The 22,746-nt window shown below is 38.1% G+C and overlaps 1 protein-coding gene across 1 annotated transcript in view; it reads left to right on the top strand.

The window, feature by feature from the left end:
- Positions 1-22,746, top strand: part of CNTN1 (contactin 1) — a 237,724-nt gene that overhangs the window by 52,382 nt on the left and 162,596 nt on the right. Inside the window, exon 3 of the mRNA XM_052668980.1 lies at positions 19,713-19,758. The gene's annotated coding sequence lies outside the window, so the exon portion shown is untranslated. The remainder of the gene's footprint in view (positions 1-19,712; positions 19,759-22,746) is intronic.

Below are 22,746 nucleotides of genomic sequence, written 5' to 3'. Positions count from 1 at the left end.
ACGAGGAATCTCATTGTCTTCAAATAATCTGTACATTAGAGTTAACTGAAAGTATAAAGAAGGGAAAACATGGCATTAAAACATAGTTTTTTAAGCCTTAGTAAAGGAAACTAAGAGAAAGAGGAAATACATTTTTCTCCCTTTCAAGATGGAAATACGTGTACAAGACAAATTCTTAAATTGTTTTTGCTGTTAAAGTGCATATGAAGGTTACCTCTGGCGCTGCTGGCAACCTGTGGATTCAAGTGCATTACACAGGTCACTGTATGTGGGAAACTGATGGTGTGATGTGCAGTATGCTGATGATACTTTCTTTCCTCCTTGCATCTCTGAAACCTGCAACTGTGCTAAGAAAATGACAGTATGGTCGAGTGGATTTCATTTTTATGTATGCAGTCATCTGCAGCAACAGCGAGTAGCCAAGCGTCATTTTCACTGTGTAATTTCAGGGTATGTAATATCAAAGCGGAAGGGGAAAAAAAGGTATATCTTACTCATGCTTGTGTTGTTGTGTGCTCTGGTGAAGTTTTACTGTAATAAAACCACAGTGAAACCACCAGAACCAGCACTGGGAATTACTGTGTTGGTGTCCACTACGTCTATTTTGTCAGGGCTAGTATGGGTAGCAGTATTAAATGTAGTGTTATAAAAAAGCCCAGCACTGTGGAAGCACAAGGTTACAGCAGGAGTGCTTGGTGCAGCACTTGCTGCTCTAGAGAACAATAAAAAATAGTGCAAACCCCAGGGTTTGTTTCCACTTGATGTTAAAGGGAAGTGGTGGGGAAAAAAAACCCTTAATCCCTCAAGTGTGATTCAGCATTACTGCCTCCTTTATGCCTCAGACCATTCTGGGCATAGGTGAATGTGTGCGTGTGTCTCTGTCAATAGAGCTCACTGGCTGCCAAGGGCTATGAGAGCAGTGGTTGTCCTGGCTGTGGGGAGGTTCCTGCGCTGGGCTTCTCAAATGCTTCTGCTGCACACCCACCAAGCTGTGCCTCATTGTTGTGTGTTGCAATGGCCCTCCTTTCTCATCTTGAGCCAGAAAGGCCAGTAAGGTAGTGACTGTCCTGGGGTCTTCGTAAGCCATTCTCTCCCTGCAAGTTCTTTCATATTAGTTCATTTTCCTCACACTGAGGTTGTTATTGAGTTATTAAACCTGCATGTAAGCATTTATGTGAGGGAAGATGCTGTGCTGTCAACATCTGCAGCAAAATAGGCTTTATGAATGATCCCGTGTAGAATGCTTAAGCTGGGAAGGGGTAGGGAAAGCAGCTGCGGAACAAGAAACTAAATTAAACTAGTATCTTTTCTCTGCATCAGAAATGCAGTTTTCAGCTCTCGTCTGTCAGAATTCAGAGACAGATTATGCTTTCCTGTTGGGAGTATGAGGAGTTCCTTTCAACAATTATTGTAGCACTGTGCTGGCTGTATGCTTATTACTATTTATTCCCAGCATTCATGTGTGTTTTTGCACATCGATGTCATATGATCCAAAATAGGATGCTTTTATTCAGCAGTTTACAAATTGGTGCAGCAGTCAAAGAAGATGCAGAGCAGTCATTCCTGTAGAAAATACTAAGGGCAAATTATGTAGTCTCTAGTGACAAGTAAGCATCTCTTGTCTTTTTTTTTTTTTTTTTTTCATTTGCATTAAGAGATTGTTTACTGCTCCTTTAATAAAAATGCTGTTGAAAGGTACTGGTGTACTTCCCCTTGATCCTGCTTCCTCCACTTGGTATTCAGCAATGCTGAGGTATCTGTCATCAGTTTATTTTGAAGGCTTGCACAAACACAAGCAAAACATACTGCCAAGATACCACAAGATGATATGATGAGAAAGTAAATGAGGATCCACAGAGTAAGTAAAAGTTACAGTCACAAGTATTTTTATTGACTTTCTGCTGGCAGTGTTTCCTCTACTGAGGAAAGAGATATTTTCTCTTGCGCTCTCCAGAATGTATTCAGGCAGAGTACTGCGGGTTAGTAGCAGAGAAAAACAGTCTGTGAATCTTCACTGAAAGAGAGGAAATGGAAGAAGGTGTTTTGGTGTTTGTTTTTTTTTATTTTTATTTTTATTTTTATAGTAGAAGACTTTAAAAAAAAAAAAAATGCTTTTCCCCAAATTTTTTTAACTTAATTTGGATTCTGAGGATCCAAGTTTGGATTGCTTGAGCTGAAACAGTGCTGTTTATATGTACATTTTAAACTTGGGGAGTAGTTAAAATACAGGCAATTTGGGATGGCCAGGAGATTCTAATTAAAAGGTGTGAGAAATAATCTTGCATGTACTGGGGAATTCCATGACAGCAATGAAATAAAGCACAGGAGACTATATGTACAATATTTGAAGGGTCAGTGCAGCAGCTACACTTGTTAAACTCTCTGTGGTTAGAAATGAAAAGCTTTTTTCAAGAGCTTTCAAGAACACGCACAGAGAAGATTGTCAAAAGACATTCTGGGATACAAACAGCTTCTTTTCAGATTTCAGTAGCTTGCTAGTTTCGCAAGTGCTTACAACTGAAGGTTTGTGTTATGTTATTCCTCAGTGTTGATGGGTGCTTTTAGGTGTTTAGCTAGATCCGTCAGGAATGCAAGACAGGCCAACTCCCATCTATAGCTATGATCTTTCATGAGGGACTTCTATGACAGACTTAAGTATAAGCATCGGGTGGGGGGGGGGGGGGGGAGAGGAGAAAAAAAAAAAAGATAAAGGTTTGAGAGTAAAGAGACTTAAAGTATTCAGGTATTTTCCTTAATCAAATCCATCATGTTGAGCAAAAGGAATACCGATCTGGGGCACAGTTTGGGGTTAGAAAGCTGAAGAACAAAGTGACAAACTGTCACTGGCTGCTATTCCTTAGAGAGCCACGTAGCACCTTACCCAACTGTTTGATCCCGTTTGTATTGTGTTGTAGCTAATTGATTGTTTTCTACAGAGGCAGAAAATTAAATAATCAGTGTAATGGAGATTCTTAATCATTTTTAAGTGGATAGTCAGGCATGGTGGCACACTATCAAAGTCAGCTGTGTGTATCAGACAAGTTAGTTTGACTCATCGCTGACTCTGCGAAGCTACTAAGCCTAACTCCAACAGAACCACTTTTATGTCTCCCTGTACAGTTAAGAGAAAGCAGGTGCTGATTCTTGGTAGGATGCCCACATTGACTTTTTAGTAAATCAGCAAGTACTTGATCAGTTTCATTTCCTGACATTTCTTCAGTCTTCTCCTAGAGTTATTCAAAATTTTGAGACTCTGCTTTTCCTGCTTGACTTTATAGCTGTCAGCAATAGAAAGTCTGGCATACTGGACCTGGCCTGAAGCATCAAACTAAAATACCCAACTCTGGAATCTAATTTATATATTTATCGATTTTAGTTTCTTATCCAGGTAACAGGCTACTTAGTGGATTTCCTAATCTGGAAGTAAATGCATAATTCAGAAATAGCTTTGGCTTTCAAAGATTAAACTTAATTTGGATTCAGAGAGTTAATAATGAAGATTACAGTCAGAGGCAGAAGGTCAGAGGTTCAGGATTTCCTTCTTAAGGACAGAGAAACAGCACAGCCAATCACAACTGGATTACAACCTTAAAAGGATGACAATTCAAAACCTTTTCATCTCATATGAAGAACTGAACTCCAGATTTGTCAATTGAACGTGTATGGTGTATCAGTTAAAACTGAATGTAGTATTTAGTCTGTTTCTGATTTTTGCTGGTTCCCAGCTGTCATTGAGTATCACTTACTTGAATAGACTTAACTGTGAAAAAGTTCCATTGAGAGCATTCCCAGTTTGAATATGCCCTACTTCTAGCAATGAATCTGTCACTGTGTCTATAAGAATTTCAGGATTTTTTTTTCCTATTTGTCACCTGCTAAGTGTGGCTTTTCTGTCAATCATCTAATTATAGGAATTACAGGAATTTAGTTTACTTGATAACAAACAAGGAGTCTAGCAAAATCAATTTCAGGTCAGTATTCCCTTAAAACCACACTGGATTGTCATGGAGGCTGGGGAATTATTTCCCTCCTCAGTTTTCCAGTCTTTGAAAGATGGTGGGTGCAGCAGAAATCACCTTTAGAAAAATAAGACTTTTTGGGTTTGACTGTTGAATTTTCTTGATCAATTAAAAAACAAAACAAAAACAAGACAACTACATAACAAATGAATAAGCAGACTGGATCACACAGGCAACTGTAAACCAGTCTTTCTTGGGAAGCTGAGTAATCCTCACCAACCCATTCTGTAATTTTTGTTAATGAATTGAAACAGAAATGCTTGCACACGATGCCTAACCCTTTGTCCTTTTAATAAAAAATACTTCTTAAGCCTATACGTAAGAAGGATGTGCAAACTGCCTATCTTGCTGTGTTGTTTTGTAGCGGGCACTTTTGTACTACTTCATAAACCATTTTAATCTTCTAGAAGTTTGCATCCACATAAAATCCTCCTCATCTTCATTAGTAGTCCGTTCCCATGTTGCAGACTGTTACATTTTTATTACAGGAAATTACTTCTAATAGGACACTGTGGAGTAGTTGATACAGCAAATGTGTAAGATACAGGATAAATTCTCTTCATGGAACTTTAATTTACTGACTGGCAAAAAGTTGCTACTTCTTGAAACTCTTGAAAAGATATTTTTTGCAAGGTATTCTGTGTTAAATGGCACTGTAATACCTATGCAAGTGCTAACCTGTTAAGGGCCATTAAAGAAAAATTGTACCACTCACATACGATTTTATTTTATTTTTATTTTTCACCAGATTTATTTGGGAGAAATCAAAATGAAATGTAATGAATAAACAGAAATGTAACAAATTAATTTACAGCCTAGTAATGAGGGGTTGAAAATGGAATGGAAGAACCAATTTTCATTTGCATTATGAACAATTTCCTGGCTATGAGGGTTTTTTCCAGCATATTAGTGGTGCTAACGGGCTTCGATGCGAATAATTTAGTTTTGGGAAGTATGAGTATGTATCAAAGTCTGTCTGTCTCTAAAAGCCTAGAAACCTACTTAATGAACCATGATGATTTTATTCTGAGACTGTTTTTGGCTTTTAGCCAAATTTGACCAGCAGCAATGCCAGATTTTTGAGACATCCAGGAGGTATTGAAGTTTACAAGACATGGTTAAGCCATGCCTAGTAAACTTCACATTATATTATAGCATCATGACTTGAGCATAAACAGAATTGGAATTTGACAGTGGTGTAAAGGGAGATATATGGTCTTTTGGTAGTAAAAGTGAAATGATAACTTTCCTGCATGATAAATCAAATTTGTCATTGTGATAAATCATATTTAGATGTTGTGCATGATATAATACATCAGTTTCACAGTGCAAATAGAACCTCTGCTCCCTGCTTTCAAGGGCTTGTGCTGGGGATGGCAAGGTTCAGAGCACTGCTGTCAAGAGGGCAATATTTTCCTAGGCAGACAGCGTTTGTTCTTGTACTTCTTTTGTGATATGGGAAGATAAATGACCTAGACTGAGTTCATAAAATAACAGAAAAGCTAGAAAGACGTAGTCGCTGTTGAGGTCAAAGAACAGAACCGCAATTAGTACATGATGCTGTGTCCTGTTTGATTAGTGGGAGCTCTGTCAGAGGCTTCAGTCAGAGCGGAACTGGTTATTTTTTTTGCAGACTTTTACCAGAAGCCAGATGGAAATGATTCCTTTATTAGCAAAGGCTTTCTAGGAATAACTAGACAAGTTGTAACTTAAAAATAGTAAATGAAACTAATGAAGCATAACAAAACTATGCTGTTCTCATCTGGGATACTTTGCTTTTAGGAGAAAAACAACATTGATAACACACCAGTGGTTCAAATTGTTAGCAGCACTGTACATAGCCAAGGACAATTTAGTTATTCATCTTCCCGAAATGTCCTACCAGTGAGGGGGGCTGAGTGGGGAAAAGGAGTTTTGGGGGAGATGTGGGAGGGAGGGAGGTGAAGGTACAACAGAATCAGAACAGTTGACCTAAACTGGCCAAAGGGATATTCCATTCCATATGGCATCATGTTGAAAAAGAAAGCTTGAAAATGAGGGGAGTTGGTCAAGTGGCCCACTGCTGCTTGGATACTGGCTGGGCATCAGTCAGTGGGTAGTGAGCAATTGCATATGCCTTGCTACTTTTGCGTGCATGTATGTATGTGTACTCATAAGAATGATCTTTTTTCCTTCTTCCTTTCTCTTTCTTAATAAATAAGTTTTTGTCTCAACCCACAAGTTCTTCTTTTTTTATTTGTTATTCTTTCACCCCCCACCCCACTGGGAAGTGGGAGGAATGGGCAAACAACCGTGTGGTGCTTAGCTACTTGCTGGGGTAACCATAACGAACTAGCATGTATTTTTTACTAATTCTGATTTTTGATTATGGTAGAGTAACAGAAGACTATCAAGCAAAGTATTTGTTGTTAGAGCTTTAAAAAGCTACTCAAATATATAGAACAAAGGCTGGGAGGAAGAATAGAGGCCAGGAATTTGGTTTCCTCCCCTTCAAGGGGAGTGAGATTTGACTCCCACAGAGGTAGGAGGGAATTGGTGGAAGAAAGAGGACTGCCTGAACAATCATGTCTGCATAAGAGCATAAGCATTAACTGGGTCCTGTGAACTCCTAGAACAGAGAGGATGGAAAGCCCATGACTCTGGAGAAGTCTATTCTACAGGAGCCACTTGCCTCAGCCAGGTAGACCAATCTGGAGCCACCAGAAAGAGATGTTTTCTGGGCAAGTCCTGTGGAAGCCATGTGACCAATGGTGGTGGTGACTAGGATGACTAATGATGCTCCAGCACAAACAGCTCCTCTTTTGAATGAGGGAAAGTGGGGTACAGTACACTTGTCTGTCTTCCCTCTTCTCCTTTGCATGGGAAAACTATGTTTCCTTTTGTCTCTCCATGATGATAGTAATTGAGTGGCTGTATGTTGTCCTGACTCATACTCCAAGATCTTAGAGCAGATTACATCCCTCATCTCTTGCTTTAGGACTACTTTTTAGCTCGTGAATGTTGAGATATTTGATTTGGAAAGTATTTGAAAGAGGAAGTTGAAGAATAAGAAATCAGACTAAAAAAGAATAGTCTGTAGTCCTATAGGCTGAACTATGATGTACTGTTTTGCTGCAGATAGGGAGAGGAGCCCCAAAGTCACTGAACTATCAGGGACCTAAAACAGTGTACGTAATGTTAACCTGGAACCTTCCATAGTGTTTTACTAGCAATCTCATTTTCTGTATGTGCCCTTTCATGTGCTTGAGGAATTATCTCTATTCTCTTCCTTTTCACTTAAGTTCTTTAAAAACCTTAAAGTTCATATTTTTAAACTTATTTTTGCCAATGGAGAAATTGTTTGTTGTGAGATAAATGGGAACACGTGATCTGAACTTCAGCACAGTTAGCCTCCACATTTATAGTCCTGTAGTTAACTTAATAATGCTTACACTGGCATTCTTCTCTCTCCACTCCACTGTGGGGAAATGGCAGTGGTAGCTGTAAGTTCTACAAAAAAAAAAAAAAAAGCTTTCTCTCCACCTTGTGCATTTCATTTCTAATCTATTTGCACCAAACCACCTTCTTATTTGGAGCTAGGCAAGTGTTGTTTAGTTCATGCTGGGGGATAAGACAGTACCCTTGCCAGAGAATTTGAAGGTTGTTCTGGATCTTATCTTGTTATTAGTAAGCTAAACGTAAATCCACATCTATATACTACACCATTAGGATATGTATTTTGATGCTTTTATTGCATTGTTTCAGAATGGAGACGACTCCTTGTTTGTGTAATGCATCTTCTAATGGATGCAGGAGGTCAGAGTTCTGCATAGCTTTGATTTGGCTGCCTGCCTGATATATGGATATGTTTCCTCTGACTTGTAGATTTTTATGCCCAGGGCGTAGGCTTAATAGAAAAAAATTGGAGATAGACTGTTGGGGATTCTGCAGTAAACAAAATTATCATTTTATTGGTCTGGAGTGCTGGTTGTGCCATCTCTGTGAAATGATACATACTTGCTTTACGGAATGAACTGTGGTTCACAAAGTACCAAGATAAAATCATTAAATTAAATCATTCAACGTGGAATAGAGCTGTTATCTCATAAATTGGGCTGTAACAAAAGAGAGGAAGCATGCATTTATTATTTATGACATTTTTGACTTAGTGGAAACACTTTTGTGTTTTGTTTGTGTTTGTTTTTTTTTTTTTAATACCAAAAATTGCCTCTGTGGAAGGCCAGTTTGATAAGGGAGCATGTAATGGAACAGAAACGGCTTTAATTTTAGTTCAAATTGAATCCAACCCAAGTGATCAGTATCTTAACAGGATGAATATCTGACATTTAGAGATGGTAATTCATGTGACAGGAACTGATGATTTCATTCAGTTCTCAGTGGACTAATTTTGCATAAAAATAATATTTTCGGTAATTGATTCATTTCAGAGAAGTGAAAAAAATATGGTAAATTGTCATTAATAACCTGAGAGCAGCTGATTTACACTGGCTGTATGTAAATGTGAAATTTACGTTTATAGCATGTGAAAGAAAGCCTTTGATATGCTAAGGATATCTAGTTTTCCAGACCAATATTTAATGAAAAAATAATCCTTAGCCTATTTTTAGCCTATTTATAAAGAAATGGCACATATACTATAGTACTGTTAGCAGTCATCAGTACTTCCCCGATAACTTTTGAACCTATTGTATGAATTTCAACTTCAAATTTGATGAAGGGAACTTTAAAAAATGGCAGCAACAGAGCAGCAGAGTGTTGGTTACCAGTTCTGTATGTGATGCACACACCTGCAGGGATCGCTGCATCTCATCTGGATCTTAAGTAAGATATATGGCAGCTTTCAGGGATACTGAAAATAGTAATTTCTGGAATGTGGTGATGAATTGTGAGTGCTGTGGTACACTTAAAGATGCCATGGGGTAGGGAAGAGAGCTGGGCTTCTAACATAGACAGTGGAGTCAGTAAACTCGCAGGAGGCATATGTTGTGTAAGGCTTCTTCATTTGTCTGCTCACGCAGCAGCTTCTGTCTCTACATGTGTTTAAAGAAATGCAAGAAAAACGTGTCATGTGTTCGACACAGAGCGGTGCTGTTAAGCAACAGGGAAATACAAGTCAGATATAAAAAGTCATTTTTTGCTCGTACAGCCAGAAGTGCACATTTTTCTTGTCCAGGTACTTTTTCTTAATAAAGATGATAAATGACTTTTCAGTATTTGATAGTAAAAACGAAATGCTTTTAATGTATGGTTCTTTTTAGAGGTTCTGCTCAGTGCTATGCGTGATAAATAAAGACTAATAACCAAACACTGTTTTTAAAAGTTATTTTATTTCATACTATTTAAATAATAGCATGCTCATTCCTGAGGCTTGGTACTTGTGATGATGGTATTTTGAATATCTCATCTGATTCTGTCGGGGAAACAAATTAGCATCTTGAAGATTACAGAATTATTAGTGATTTTTCATTCTTGTCTTCCAGTTAAAGCTCTCAGACTGAGTAAGCTATTTATCATCCTGCTACCTGGCAGAAAGTTTAAGGCAGTCTTACTGCATTTATAGTCAAGTAATGACTAAAAATTGTTTGGTTGTTCCCGAGGAACAGATAAAATGTGCTTTCTGGTTTCATAAGTGGAGTTAAATCCACATCACTTTGTAGTTCTTCAGCACACACTGATTAGCTGAAAATCCTGTAATGAAGAATCACATCATTCGTTTAATTGGTGTTCTACATGATAGAAACGAGGGCAGGTGCAACAACTCCTTGCTCTCCCCAATAAATCTGGGCCTGGGGAATGTAGTTTTAAATGGTGACAATTTCATATTCTCTGGAGTAAAAATGAATTACTCTCTCCACACTAGATGAAATACAGTTTAGAAGGTAATAGAGGTCTAGCTATGAACCTCACAAGTCAGCAATCAAAAAACTTAAATGATGTAGAACTAGTTTTCTGCAATCTTTATTGATTCCACTGCTACTAATTTTGAACCTTTCGTCAGTTCTTGAAACGTTTTTATCAAATTCTACAGTGGGAGATTGAAGATGTCCACGTACAGAGGTGAACAAGGTTTTTATCATAACTTTTCCTGAGCAGATCAGATATGCTTGCTGACATTATTCTCAAAGCTAAAAGATTATTTCTTTCTTCTACTGAGAGAAATATTTTACATGTCCTTGACAGTCCTGAATTTGGACATCTCAGATACATCATTTGAGCTTGGTCCACTCTGGTAAGCTGTTCTGATTTGATACTTTTGTTTTGGCAAAAACATTTGTATTGCACCCTGCTACTGAACCTGTCCTGTTATCTTTCTAAGCAAATACCACAGTGGTAAAATAAATAAGATTGAATCAGTAAAGATTTGACTTTTTTTTTTTCATCTCCCTGTGATGTTTTGTCTGAAATAGGAGAATGCTTTTCATATTTAATTGAGCCAGGAAGTGCTCTGGTTAGTGTTGAAGAACATCCTTTTTAATCAACTCTGAAATAGCACCCTTAACTGCAATACTAATTCCTCACTGAAATACCACCTAATTCTTCATTGGTGTGTAGTTCTAATAACGTAGTATGCAAGATATTGTCTCTCGTCTAGCTTACATAATGAAAGCCACTCATTTACATAAATCCATCTGAGTCATTTGATGCTAAATCCCCACAGCCAGAACGGGTCAACAATTTGCTGTATCTTAAACTCAAGATATAGTGTGTAGGCAAAATCTGTTTAGAGTCCAACATGCTCCCTGAATTACTGGAATCTACTAATGATCTCTTTTGTCCTTCACTGAACAGGCTTTTTAAAGACAGACAAATGTCAGTGAAGTCAGAGCAAGAAAAGATTGCTTAGTAATGAATGTCATGCTAGGAATTTCTGATGTTGTGCAGAATAAAATTTACCAATTCTTTCAAAATATTGTCTGCCATTTTGATATCACAGTCTTTTTAGAGAAGCTTGTTTACTTGTTCACTGTACTGTTACGCAGATAGTGAGAGTAACTATGAAAAGGATGACTTTTTGTTTTTTGTGTGTTTGCTCTGTGTTAAAATCATGTAGGAATGAGGGGAGGTTACAGTTTAGTATGCTGCTAACCTGTTGTCTGTATGAGATTTCCTAGAATACTACACATCACACATCACAGGCAGTTGCAAAGAGACTTTGTGTTTTCGAGTGCTATAGCACATGTCAGTTGATGGCTTACATAGCAAGTAGTTATTTTCTCATGTTTCCAGAACAGCAGTAGCTTGAAGATATCCTTAAATTTTTTTTTCTAAAGCTAGAGGCATCATTTTCTTGGCCCCCTCTCCCGCCCCCCCCCTTTTTTTTTTTTTTTAATCCTTATTTAAGCTTATATTAACAGAGTGGGTAGACCTAGCTTGCCACAGGCAGATCATTTTTGCCTTGCTGGGATTGATTTCCCTCTCACTTCAAGAAGGAGTTGAGTTGTAGAAGGTTTTGAACAGAATTTCCTACTGTCCACCATGTAACATTGCATTTCCTATGCATTGCTAAGTTACAGATTTTGCAGTAAGTGGAGATCATCTCCTGCTATATTTTTGTTAGTCTATAAGCTGTTCAAATGCAAACTGTATATATCATTTTAATATTTTAATGTATTAGAAGTTCTCTTTTTGACACTACTGCTAAATTAGTGATATAAAATGAATGACTTGCTACTGGATGTGGAGGCTTTCTCTCCATACTGCTCTTACAGGCTCAGTGTCTAAAGAAATACCAAAGAAGATCTCAATCCTGCAGGATTGCTTGTGTGAATAGAGCTCCTTCTGTGTAAATCTTCAGGATAAAGCCTTTGTTTGTAATTTCTGGGGCAGGAACCATATCTGTCTGCTTGCTTTGTGATGCGCCTCCAGTACGAATGCATAACTAATAATATTCAGTTTTAATTCCATGTGAAAGCAGTGCCTCCAGCTATAGCCAGTGGCAGTTTTTTTTGCATGAGCTAAATCCAGAATAATTGGAGAGCAAGTGTTACAGAGGCTCCAAGCAGATTTGTCGCATCCTGCTTATTGCACTGTGAATTGCCTGCTTTGCAGCCTGGCTTTGCAAAGGACTATCTGGTGAGAAAGCAGGAGTTAGGATCTCCAGTGCACCCAGATCTAGATCCCCCTGGTCACAGACCTCTGTATCTAGTGACACAGCCTGCAGCTAGTAGATGATGAGATGCTGACATGACTAACCAAAGTGTTGTTAAAACCATTTTCCCCTCTAGCTCAGTAGTAGCATCTGGAAATATTTTCTCTATCTGGTCCAGTAGCTCTAGTCAGAGCAGTGCACATCACATGGAGCTGCAGGTGTTTTGCTCCTGATACAGGCAGAAAGGCAGCAGTTAGATATGGAACTCCAAATTTATTTATAGCCTAACTGAAGATTATTTATAGTTTTGTGATTTTCTCGTGATCTGACAGTTGATAGTTCATGCATAAGTTGATGTTTTGTTTCCCTAACACTTAGGAAGGAAATTTGGAACTAAAAAGCTTTCTAAATATTAAGATCGCACCTGGTTAATTAATTTTTTACACTCATAGATTTGAATGTGAACGTACTTTTTTTTTTAAAGTCAGTCTAAGCCTAGAATCCAGTAATTGAGCTTAGGTTTACAAGACCACTTAAGAAAATTTGGTGGGACTTCTACAGCAGCCCATCCTGAAGGAGATGATGGTGTGGTCATTCTGCCCAGAGGGCATATTGCAGTTACTTTTGCAAGAGAATTTTGAACATACACCCTCCTGTTCCATAATGCTGGGTAGACTGTAGAACTAGGAAAGGCAAATGCACCACAGGAGCTGGAGTCTCTCCTTGTGCCGGCCTACGTTCTATGTTGTGTGATGGGGAGCCAATACCAAGTGTTTTCTATACTCTTGAGGGATGATCAAACTGGAGCACATCCATGGTAGATTCACATCAAACTGTTACCATCTGCGAGTGGTGCAGATGACCTGGGGACAGGCAAGGAGTGTGTCCTCAGCAGTGTGTCTGGAGCACAAACCATAGGTGAAAGAAATTAAATTTAGAGCCATGTTTTGCCTGTTGCCTCCTGACACCAATGTAAAGCTCTTCTTGAGGTGAAGATTAAAATCTAATAGCCTGAGTTGAAAGATTATAACTTGAATGGTAAAGTTCTTCCTCTTTTTCCCCTGATAATTTCTGTCAAAATGTCCAGCAATAGATGCTATAGCAAAGGTAAATGGAAAATACTTACCAACTCAAGCAGTTCATTGCTTTGCTCATGCAAATTTTTTCCAGTGAGGTAATAAAGTATACATTAAAACTTCAGTGATCATCATCATAATAACGTCTTTGTTAAAATAAGCTCTCTGAAGATTTATGTGAACAGTTGTTTTAATAAATCATATTTTGTGTGTCAGGTTGTATTTCTAGAATTGTTAGGCTCATCCTTGCTGCATCTGCATGCTTTGCTTTTTACATTCTGTTGTTGTTGCAACTTTCTCAATGTTTACTCTTAAAAATTGCTCTTTTTAATAGCAACTACATGAAAGTTAAAGATTCCATCCATCAAAATAGGCCTCTTATACAACTGCTGAGTTTGAGGAAATGCTGTTTGAAATTGTAGGGAAAAATAAAATATAAATTAAAGATATAGCTTCATTTTTAAAGTGATGAATATCATCAGTTTACACTCACACATTTATTATAAGTGAATGGGAGATTCAGTATGAGAGATTCTATGTGTGATACTTGAGCACATACTGAATAGATTATCAAAATGTCATTTCAGATGTTTTATGAGATCACATGGGCATTTCATGTTAGAAGATTTTCCAAGAAACAGAAGTTTCTAAAATTTCTGGATGAGGCTGAGTGATGTATTTGGAAGCAGACTTGGTTAAACTTCCTGTCTTGCTGGCTTTTTTTTTTTTTTTTCTGAATGAGGTACAAAAAAGTGTGTATGTGCTAAAGCAGCTTCCATCATCAGAATTAAAAAAAAAAAAAAAGAGAAAAAATGGGGAAGTATAAAAAATGTAGTAAGGTCAGCTTGCATTACGAATTGCTTAAAGGATGGGAACTGAAGTTAGAAAGCTGATGGAAAATTCAATTAACATCTCAACCAACCACTTAATTTATAATTTTCCAACAATGTGAGTTTAATTTGCGTGTTTTGACTGACATCTTTCTAATGTTGCATCTATGGTGTCTCGGGTATGTCTTTCACATTACTACCCAAATGGCCACTAAGCTGGATCTCTCTCTGAGCCAGTGCTTTGTGCCATTGTTGTGCTGGTTGTATCTTTTGTTTTATATTGCAACTATATTCTTTCTGAAACTATGAAACTGTTCTTTCTTACTGTTTGTGTAAGTCAAAGAATACTCATTCTGGCTTCTGTTTTTCAGAATTGCCTGGATACTACAAGAAATATTATTTTTTAAAAGATGTGAAAAAATTTCTAGATTTTTTTTTTTTTAAACACAGCTTCTTTCTCATGGTAATTTTTGAGCCTCACTTATTATTTTCTGTCATTTTTACTAGGGTGCAAGTGATAAGTGCAAGTTGAATTTTCTAGCTATTATGATAAGAGATTGCAAGGAGAGTTAAACTACATAGTTTTTTTTTGCAAATTTCTGACATTTTTTTTAAGGCCTTATGGAAAAGGCCATATGTGTCAGAACATGAAAATAGATTAGATGAAAAAGTACGGGAAGGCTGTATGGAAAGGAAACAAATTATCACTGACAACTTTGATAAAAGCTAGTAGAAAAAAGTCAGAAGTCTTTTACATTCTGAGTCAGAATTTAAAGCTGAATATAGTTTATGTCTTTAGAAGAGCTTGGTCTAAAAGCTATTACTGAGGTCAATTTTTTTAAGTGCTATAAACTAATCACGTGGTTTTCAATTGGGTCTTGATAGAATCAGAGAATCACCAAGGTTGGAAAAGACGTCCAAGATAATCTAGTCCACCCATCCACCTACCACCAATATTTATTTCCCCACTGAACCATGTCCCTTTGTACAACATCTGATAGTTTCTTGAACGCCTCCAGGGACAGTGACTCCACCACCTCCCAGGGCAGCCCGTTCCAGTGCCAGTGACCACTCTTTCGGAAACATCTTTTTTCCTGACAACAAATCTGAACCTCCCCTGGCACAATATGAGACCATTTCCTCTGGTCTTATTGCTAGTTATGTGGGAGAAGAGGCTGACCACAACCTCCTTTCAGGCAGTTGTAGAGAGCAATAACTTATTCCCTGAGTGTCCTCATGGTTAACAATCCCAGTTCCCTCAGCTGCTCCTCGTAAGACTTGTTCTCCATACCCCTCACCAGTTTCATTGCACTTCTCTGAACATCCTTCAGGGCCTCATTGTCTTTCTTGTAGTGAGGGGCCCAAAACTGAACACAGGACTTGAGATGCAGCCTTGCTAGGGCAGTGTGCAGAGGGATTACTCAGCCCTGAGCACAGTATAGCCCTAGGTAGATTACAGCTTTATCTGTCTTTGTGCTTTGCAATATCTCTTGGACATGTGAAAATGCATAGCTAATGATAGTAACTATGTGGAAAAATAATGTTCTGTAGCTGAGAATTTGCTTTATCAAATAGTGTTATTGAGCACTTTATATCTGGTGTAGTTTCCATGGGAATAAGTAGAAGCATTACTTTCCGATTGACTTTAGTAGATAACAGATACACAGGTATCTTTCAAAGACAAATAATAAATTATCTTTTATTTTGGTAAAGTTAATCTCCTTTGTGTTTTGTTTGATGTTTTGGATGATGTGCTTCTCATATAGCATCCTCTGCAACGGAGTCATCAAAAGAGTAATAAGTATTACAGAAAAGCTTTTTTTTTTTTCGTGGAGGTTAATTTATAGTGACTATGCACATCAAATGCCTTATGCTGAACTGATTGGTCCTACTGATGAGTGAAGACTGGAAGTGGCTTTTTCAAGAGCTAATCATGGCTTAGGCATTACTGAGTTCAGCAGTAATCTGTCTTAGTTGCACTTCTCTCTTACCTCATGCTGTTATTTAGACTGAAGAAGTGAATTTAGATCTGCAAAGATTATGTAAAATTTGATGTGCTTTTTCATTAATTTAGATGTATGGAGATTCAAGCAAATTACTTCACTATCTTTCACCAACCACTGAACAGGCAAAATGCTATAAAACTGAAAGGAAAAAAAAGAAAAGAAGAAAAAATATTAGAAACATTTAAGCTGGGAAAAAACTTTCAAGATGATCAAGTCCAACTACCAACCTGAGATACTGAGTCCGTTTGCGCGTCTCCTGAATATTTCCAGGGGAACTGCCTACCTTTGTGAGCAACTTGTTCCAATGCTTGACAACTTTCTCTATGAATAAATGTTTCCTGTTACCCAATTCTAAATGTCCCCTGTCACAACTTAAGATCTTGATCACTTGAGAAAAGAGGCTGACACCTTCCTTCCTGCAGCTTCTTTCCATGTAGCTGAAGAAAACAATAAGGTCTCACCTCAGCCTCCTCTTCTCCAGCCTAGATAGTCCCACTTCCGTCAGCAGTTCCTCATACATCCTTCTTTGCTCTTCTCTGCACATACTTGAGCAACCCAGTACTCAGTGTGTGGTCTCACCAGTGCCATGTGGAAGGGAACAATCATTTTTATAGTCCTGCTGGCCCCACGATTTCTGATGTGGGCCAGGATGCCATTGGCCTTCTTGGCCACCTGGACAATATAGAGGTTCCAGCAGTCTTCTGAGGAAGACAGCTTGTTTTGTCACCATGAGTGACTACTTCTGGAGCACATCCGTCCTTCCTCTGTGCCTGTGGTGAGCAGGGAAGAACCAAGCAGCACGTCCTGTGAGTGATGTGAGCTGCTGTCAGGGAGCAGGAACAGGACATCTGTGCCACTGCAGACCTAGGTATTTTGTAGGCACATTCAAACTGTTAGCAGCTCTAGTTTGTTGTAAGGATTGACTTTTTTAAATAATTGTCAACAAATTCTAGGGCATAAGAAAGGGGAAAAAAAATAATGAAGTTTTTGTGCCTGCTTCCCTTTCATTTGTGGGCTATGGACCTACAGAGTTCTTCTACTTTCAGAGTTCTCTGAATCTGTTTGGTTTTACTGATGCATTTTTTTTCTTTCACATTTAAGTCCTACAGAGTAGAACAGAGGAACAGTCGTTCATCCGAGTTCCTATATTCCATTCATAAGCGTCCAGTTGTTGCCTTTATTCCAAGTCAATGCACTGAGCTACGTAAACCCCTTTTCTCACCCTGCATTCTTCACCAAACTAGCTTAAAAATTGTAGTCCTCTGCTAGCCATGTAAGCAAGAAAATTTTATATTCGGTTCTACACTTGTAAGAACAAGCACTTAATTGGTAGTTTCCCACACTATTCTTGGATATTGCATATTTTCCTTTAATAACTGTAACACTCTAGATATTCTGTTATGTGAATTACATATTTCTATGGCTTATATATATATATATATATATATTTTTTTTTTTTTTTTTTTTTTTTCTGCTGTCCTCCTACATTTCACACTTGGAAAATGCATTTCTAGTTTCCTAATATCCATAGTCTGTCTTTTCTTTGAATGGCTGCCTACGGGCTTGATAGGCTTTTCTATAGAACACTGTTAGTTAAAACTTACAGAGGTGAAATACTCTCAAATGGTGAATTGGTAATATGCATAATTTCCTATAAAAGGGAAAGAAAGTGTAACATTTATCACCATTTACTTCTTAACAAGTGTTGCCTTCTTAAAGATGAAATTAATGCCTGTTGATTTCTTCAGTGTTCTGTGACTGTGATTCTGTGAGTAATGTTAGCATGTTTCACTGAATGTGGTAGGTAATAGCTTTCATCCCCTTATTACTAAAAATATGTTGTAAACTGCGGGACCTCAGTTGGCATTCTTTAAGTGTATATAATTTTCTAAAGCTGTTCAGAACCTTGAGGCTCTTCTTTCAGTACTTCAGTTTATTTTCCACCCTAGATAATAAATTATGAAGCAAACTTATAAACCTTCCTGTTAAGTGTTAGAAGATCAGAATATATTGTATTATCTTGATGATATACTATATAATTTGTTACCTCAGGAATTTCCTATTCAGTGTAAACGTGTCACTTGGAAATCAGTTTTCAGAGTTGCTAAGAATTATGAACATGCAAGTATGTACTCAGCAAGTACTCAGTGAATGGGGACTAAAATTTAGTTACAAAATTTTGTGCATGTGTTTATGTAGGATTAGTTTAAATTATTTTTGTCCACAGTCTCTCAAGAATAGTCTACAAGAAAGGAAAAATAATAGGAATGTTGTTTATAGATGGAATATTCTGATAGTCTCTCCATGTCATCATCATATTGCATATGAAGAGTACACTTACTTATTGTATACAAGTGAGAGAAGGGATAAGCCTGGAATAATAGTCATTGTTCTTCTCTCAGCATAGTGGAACACTTGTGAAATTAAACTTTTAGAGATAACAGGCTCTTTAATGAGAATGTTGCCAGGGCCACAGAAGTGTTGCATTGGTTTACGTAGACATGCACGTGGGGAAAGAAACTGGAACTGTACCACTTAATGAAGCCCAGAGAGACATTATTACATTTCCAGTCTTGTAAAGAGTCCTAAAACCACTGAAGACAGATCTGATTTTGTGTTGCAGTAAATCTGAGCACAATAGAAAGTGTATTGACAGCACTTGGACTAAGCTACCTATAAAGTAGCATAGGCTTCAGACAAATACTGCTTTGAAGCCTGAGTGCTTGGTTCATTTGTCATCAATTGAATTAGCAATTAGACCTTACATATCTAAAAGATTTCTTACCTCACATTTACCTTCCTAAATCATTGCCCATTTAGCTATCAGCATAACTTAGAAAGCTTTCATATATTGTGGATGAGCTACTGTTTTAAAAGGAAATACAAGCATAGGAGTGAGTGGTAAATGTGTTAGTTTATGTAGCCCACTTCTGAAGTGAGTACTCTGCATTATATTATGTACTTGGATTGTCCTGGATTTTGGAAACATTTGCAAGATTGCATTTAGTGCTAGTGTTGTGTAGTTATCTTGGATCCACTGATCCAAACATATTGTGATTCTTACAGCCAAGCTGCTAAAAAAAGAAAAGCAGATATAAAAGTAGGTACAGGGTATCTGCAGCTGTGAATTAGAGGTTTGGAAAAAAGAAATCAAAGTAGAAATTGAGTAAAGATTTTTGAATCATTTTGGGTGGATATGGCAAAATATACTGGGTGGAAATGAGAATAGGGAGGGATCAGGTGGCGTACTGAAAAGGGAAGAGTGAAATATTCTAGAAAGGAGTAATTGTGTAACTGAGAATGTTATCAGGCACGGCAGTGTAATTTACTGCAGAAGATAAGTTTAGGATCTAGTTTATTTGTTAAGGTATTAATGACAGAAAATAATAAACATTTAAATTTATTTTTCAGAGATGATCTTATAGCTTGTCTATCAAGCAATAAGGAAAAGACAAAACCACACAAGATCTCTCTGCTTTTTAAGCTTAATGTTACTAGGATTTTATTAATATGTCTTAGATCTGTTCAGGACAGTGGGTAACTGAAACCCACATGTTTACAAATTGCAAGAAACATCTGTAAAAAGCTGATTGTAAGATCACAGTATGACAGTATGCAATTCAAACATCATCTGTAATTGCAAAATTGAGTGTTCAGCAACCAGACTGAACTCTGTTTTTATTCAATCCTAGATACTGCCTCTGGATCTGCTCTGAACCGGAGTCCACCTTGCTGGAGGTTGGTGACTTTCAGTTCTCTAAGTTATTACCATGTTTAAGTAATGAAATAAAAGTTAGGAGCTTCTTATTAACAAAAATAGTAATCCCAGAATTGTGAAGTAGGTGGTAAGAACACAGTTAATTCAGAAAGCAGTGTTTCTGACCTCAACGTGATAAATTATTGTCAGCTACATTGATATACAGCATTTTTTTTTATCAGATATACCTGCAAAGTTTTTTGATTCAAAGACTTCTCTGATTTGAATTGATATTTACTATGTATATTTTGTAGAAAGGAGGTTAGAGTAATCTGTACTTCTGAGATTGGACCCTCTGTAAGAGCCACACCAAATGAACTTGTGTGTGTAATATAGAGGCATAGGATCTGATCTGTACTTATTGATTATTCAGAAATGACCTATTAAGCTCTACAAAATATGTTTTAAAGTGTCAGGTGGCACCTGCTGATCAGGAGAAGGGTAAATCCCTTCCTGACATCTCCGTATGTACATATTTCTGGGTGGGAGGAAGCTGAGAGCTCAGTGATGACTACATTCAAACCTTGGGCTGCCCTTAAAATCATGTTACTCTGTAGTAGGCAACATTATGTGTCTCTTACTCTTAGCTAGTCTTCTAAGATGGACAACTTAAGTAGCTGTAGCAACTGAGCAGAGCACGGTCATTTCTAACCTGTCTTGTCCGCAAGTAGGAGTTTGATTTTCACTGGGGTAGGCAATTAGTTTTTTTGCTCCTTTAGATCACTTAAAGATTGCATTAAGTTGATGTAATATTCCTAAGGCTATTGTTCAAGTAGGAATATAAGCAAGAGACATTTTAATATAATTTTTAAGCACTAAGTGAAAACTCTTCTGTGAAATCCTCTTTCATGTAGAATGGGACCAGAGGAATTCATGGCTCCTAATGGCAACACTTCCCTGACTTAAAGTTCCCTGGCGCTGACACTTTTAACTTTGGCATCTTTACCTTCTATATGGTTATTAATTTTCTGCCGCTGTACAAGGGGAGCATCAGCTCAGAATTGTGCTGTATTGAAACCTGAAGATACTTATCTCTAACTGTAATCCTTTGGGGAGTCTGAAATCTTCGTGTCCTTGATATATTGACAGACATTTTTGTTGGACATCTGTATAGTACTGAGGCTAGAGAATCTGCTATATACACAAATAATACTAATTCTTCTTACACATTGCTTTTTTGAGTATGTGAAATGCCTCCTTGCATTTCTATTTCACATACTGCTTCAGTTAATTTTGGTACAATGACAAACTCAGGTAGATCCCACGTAATAAACAGACTTTTATAGTAGTTCTGCTCTCTGTGCTTACAAATGCAGCTTATTCTACCTCTGTTTCCATGAGATGGGGGTTTGTGGCACACATCTTCCATTGCTGAAACCCATTTTCTATTTGAGATAAGGTCTGTTAAATTTCACTCATGCAACTTCTCTGTTTGAGGAAGGTTTTGCTACCATTGTTGCACTGTTGCTCGTGTTCAATTGCTCCATGTACATATCATACTTTCCTTACTAAGAACTCCATAAATTGGCATGGTGCATGCTGTTATTCTCCTATTAAAACACAATCATGCCCCTGCTTATTGTTCTGTACGAATGAGCTTGTGATCCCAGGAGCAGCTGGATACACCTGATGCTTTTTGTCTTCATTCAAAATGGCCACCATTTCCTGCTGTTTCTAATTTGTAACTGCCATCAGCAGAGATGAATTGCTTTTATTCTTTGGCTGAAAAAGGAGCAAAATGAAGGATGAAAGCCTTATGGAGGAGGAGGAGAAGGAAATGAAGGATCCTGCACCTTACTGCCATGGCAGAAACAGGCACAGGACACCAGCCTCCTGGTCCCTCAGCTTGTGACTCTGTCCAGGGCCAGTGCAGTAAGCTGGCAGACCAGGTGCAGTGTTGTAGTCTGCAAGTCCCACCCACTATTTTACCCCAGGGAAGAAAGCTGGGAGTAAGACACCAGGCTCCTGCAGGGCTTTTGCTAAGCTTGCAGAAGAAGGAGGCCACATGGTCAGCTTGCAGCTCAGATGGCCATCTTCTGACACGGCCTGTCATGCAGGATGACAGAGAGGTTGCAGCAGAGCAGCGCAGCCACAATGCACCATTGTGGCAGCCTGCACATTGCAGTGAGCTGATGGGATGAGACAGCCTCCTGTAGGACCTGCCAGGGTTTTGTGCAGGGCTCAGGCTGGGAGAGGTGTGGTGCTATGCTGAGCCATGGCAGCGGCTTGCTGTCTGGCTACTGCAGGCAGGGTGAGCTGCCTGCTGAGCACCTTGGCTTTGGGTTGATGGGGAGAGGTGGCTCTGTGATGAGGGCAGGATGGCCCTCATCTGTTCAAAGGGGAAAGCTGGGCGGCAAGTCTGTTGTTCAGTGAGTATTCAGCAGGAGCAATGAGGGCCTGCTGTGCGTTGTTAATTACTGCATCAGCTGTAGAATCTCACCCAACAAAGCTCTTTGAAGGATGTTATAAGCTGATAGAATATCCAAACACTCGAAGTAATACTTTCCACATAACTGTATTTCTGTGATGCAGAATGATCACTTTCTTTTAAAACTAAGCAGTGTAGTGCCCAGAAAGTACCGAAGAGTTGGATCTGTGTGTGGATGTAATTGTTTTTTTCACGCTAAATTCTTCTTGACAGTCTTTCAGAATTCAGTTTGAATATGTTTGAGTAAGTAGAAGCAGTTCAAATCAACATTTTCTTAGGAAGGCCTACACAGGATGCATTCTACATTAATTTCTATAACTGTGCAGCTGCCTTTTATATAGTTGACATTATTTTGAAATTACTGAAGTATGTGAAGAGCTATGCTCTTGTAAAGGCATAAACAAAGCACAAAGGCCAGTCTGTTTTCCACATAGTAGATTGTTGTTAAAGAGTTTGTGCCAGCCAGTACAGAGAGTGCAATCGTGTCTTACTCCTCTCAAGAGAGATGAATTACACAACTGCCTCAGCTCCTGCTGCTCCA

Source organism: Tympanuchus pallidicinctus, unplaced genomic scaffold, assembly GCF_026119805.1.
Source record: "Tympanuchus pallidicinctus isolate F22 unplaced genomic scaffold, pur_lepc_1.0 scaffold8, whole genome shotgun sequence".
NCBI lineage: Eukaryota > Metazoa > Chordata > Aves > Galliformes > Phasianidae > Tympanuchus > Tympanuchus pallidicinctus.
The sequence above is the reverse complement of the archived record's forward strand: the minus strand, read 5'-3'. Positions and strand labels throughout refer to the sequence as shown.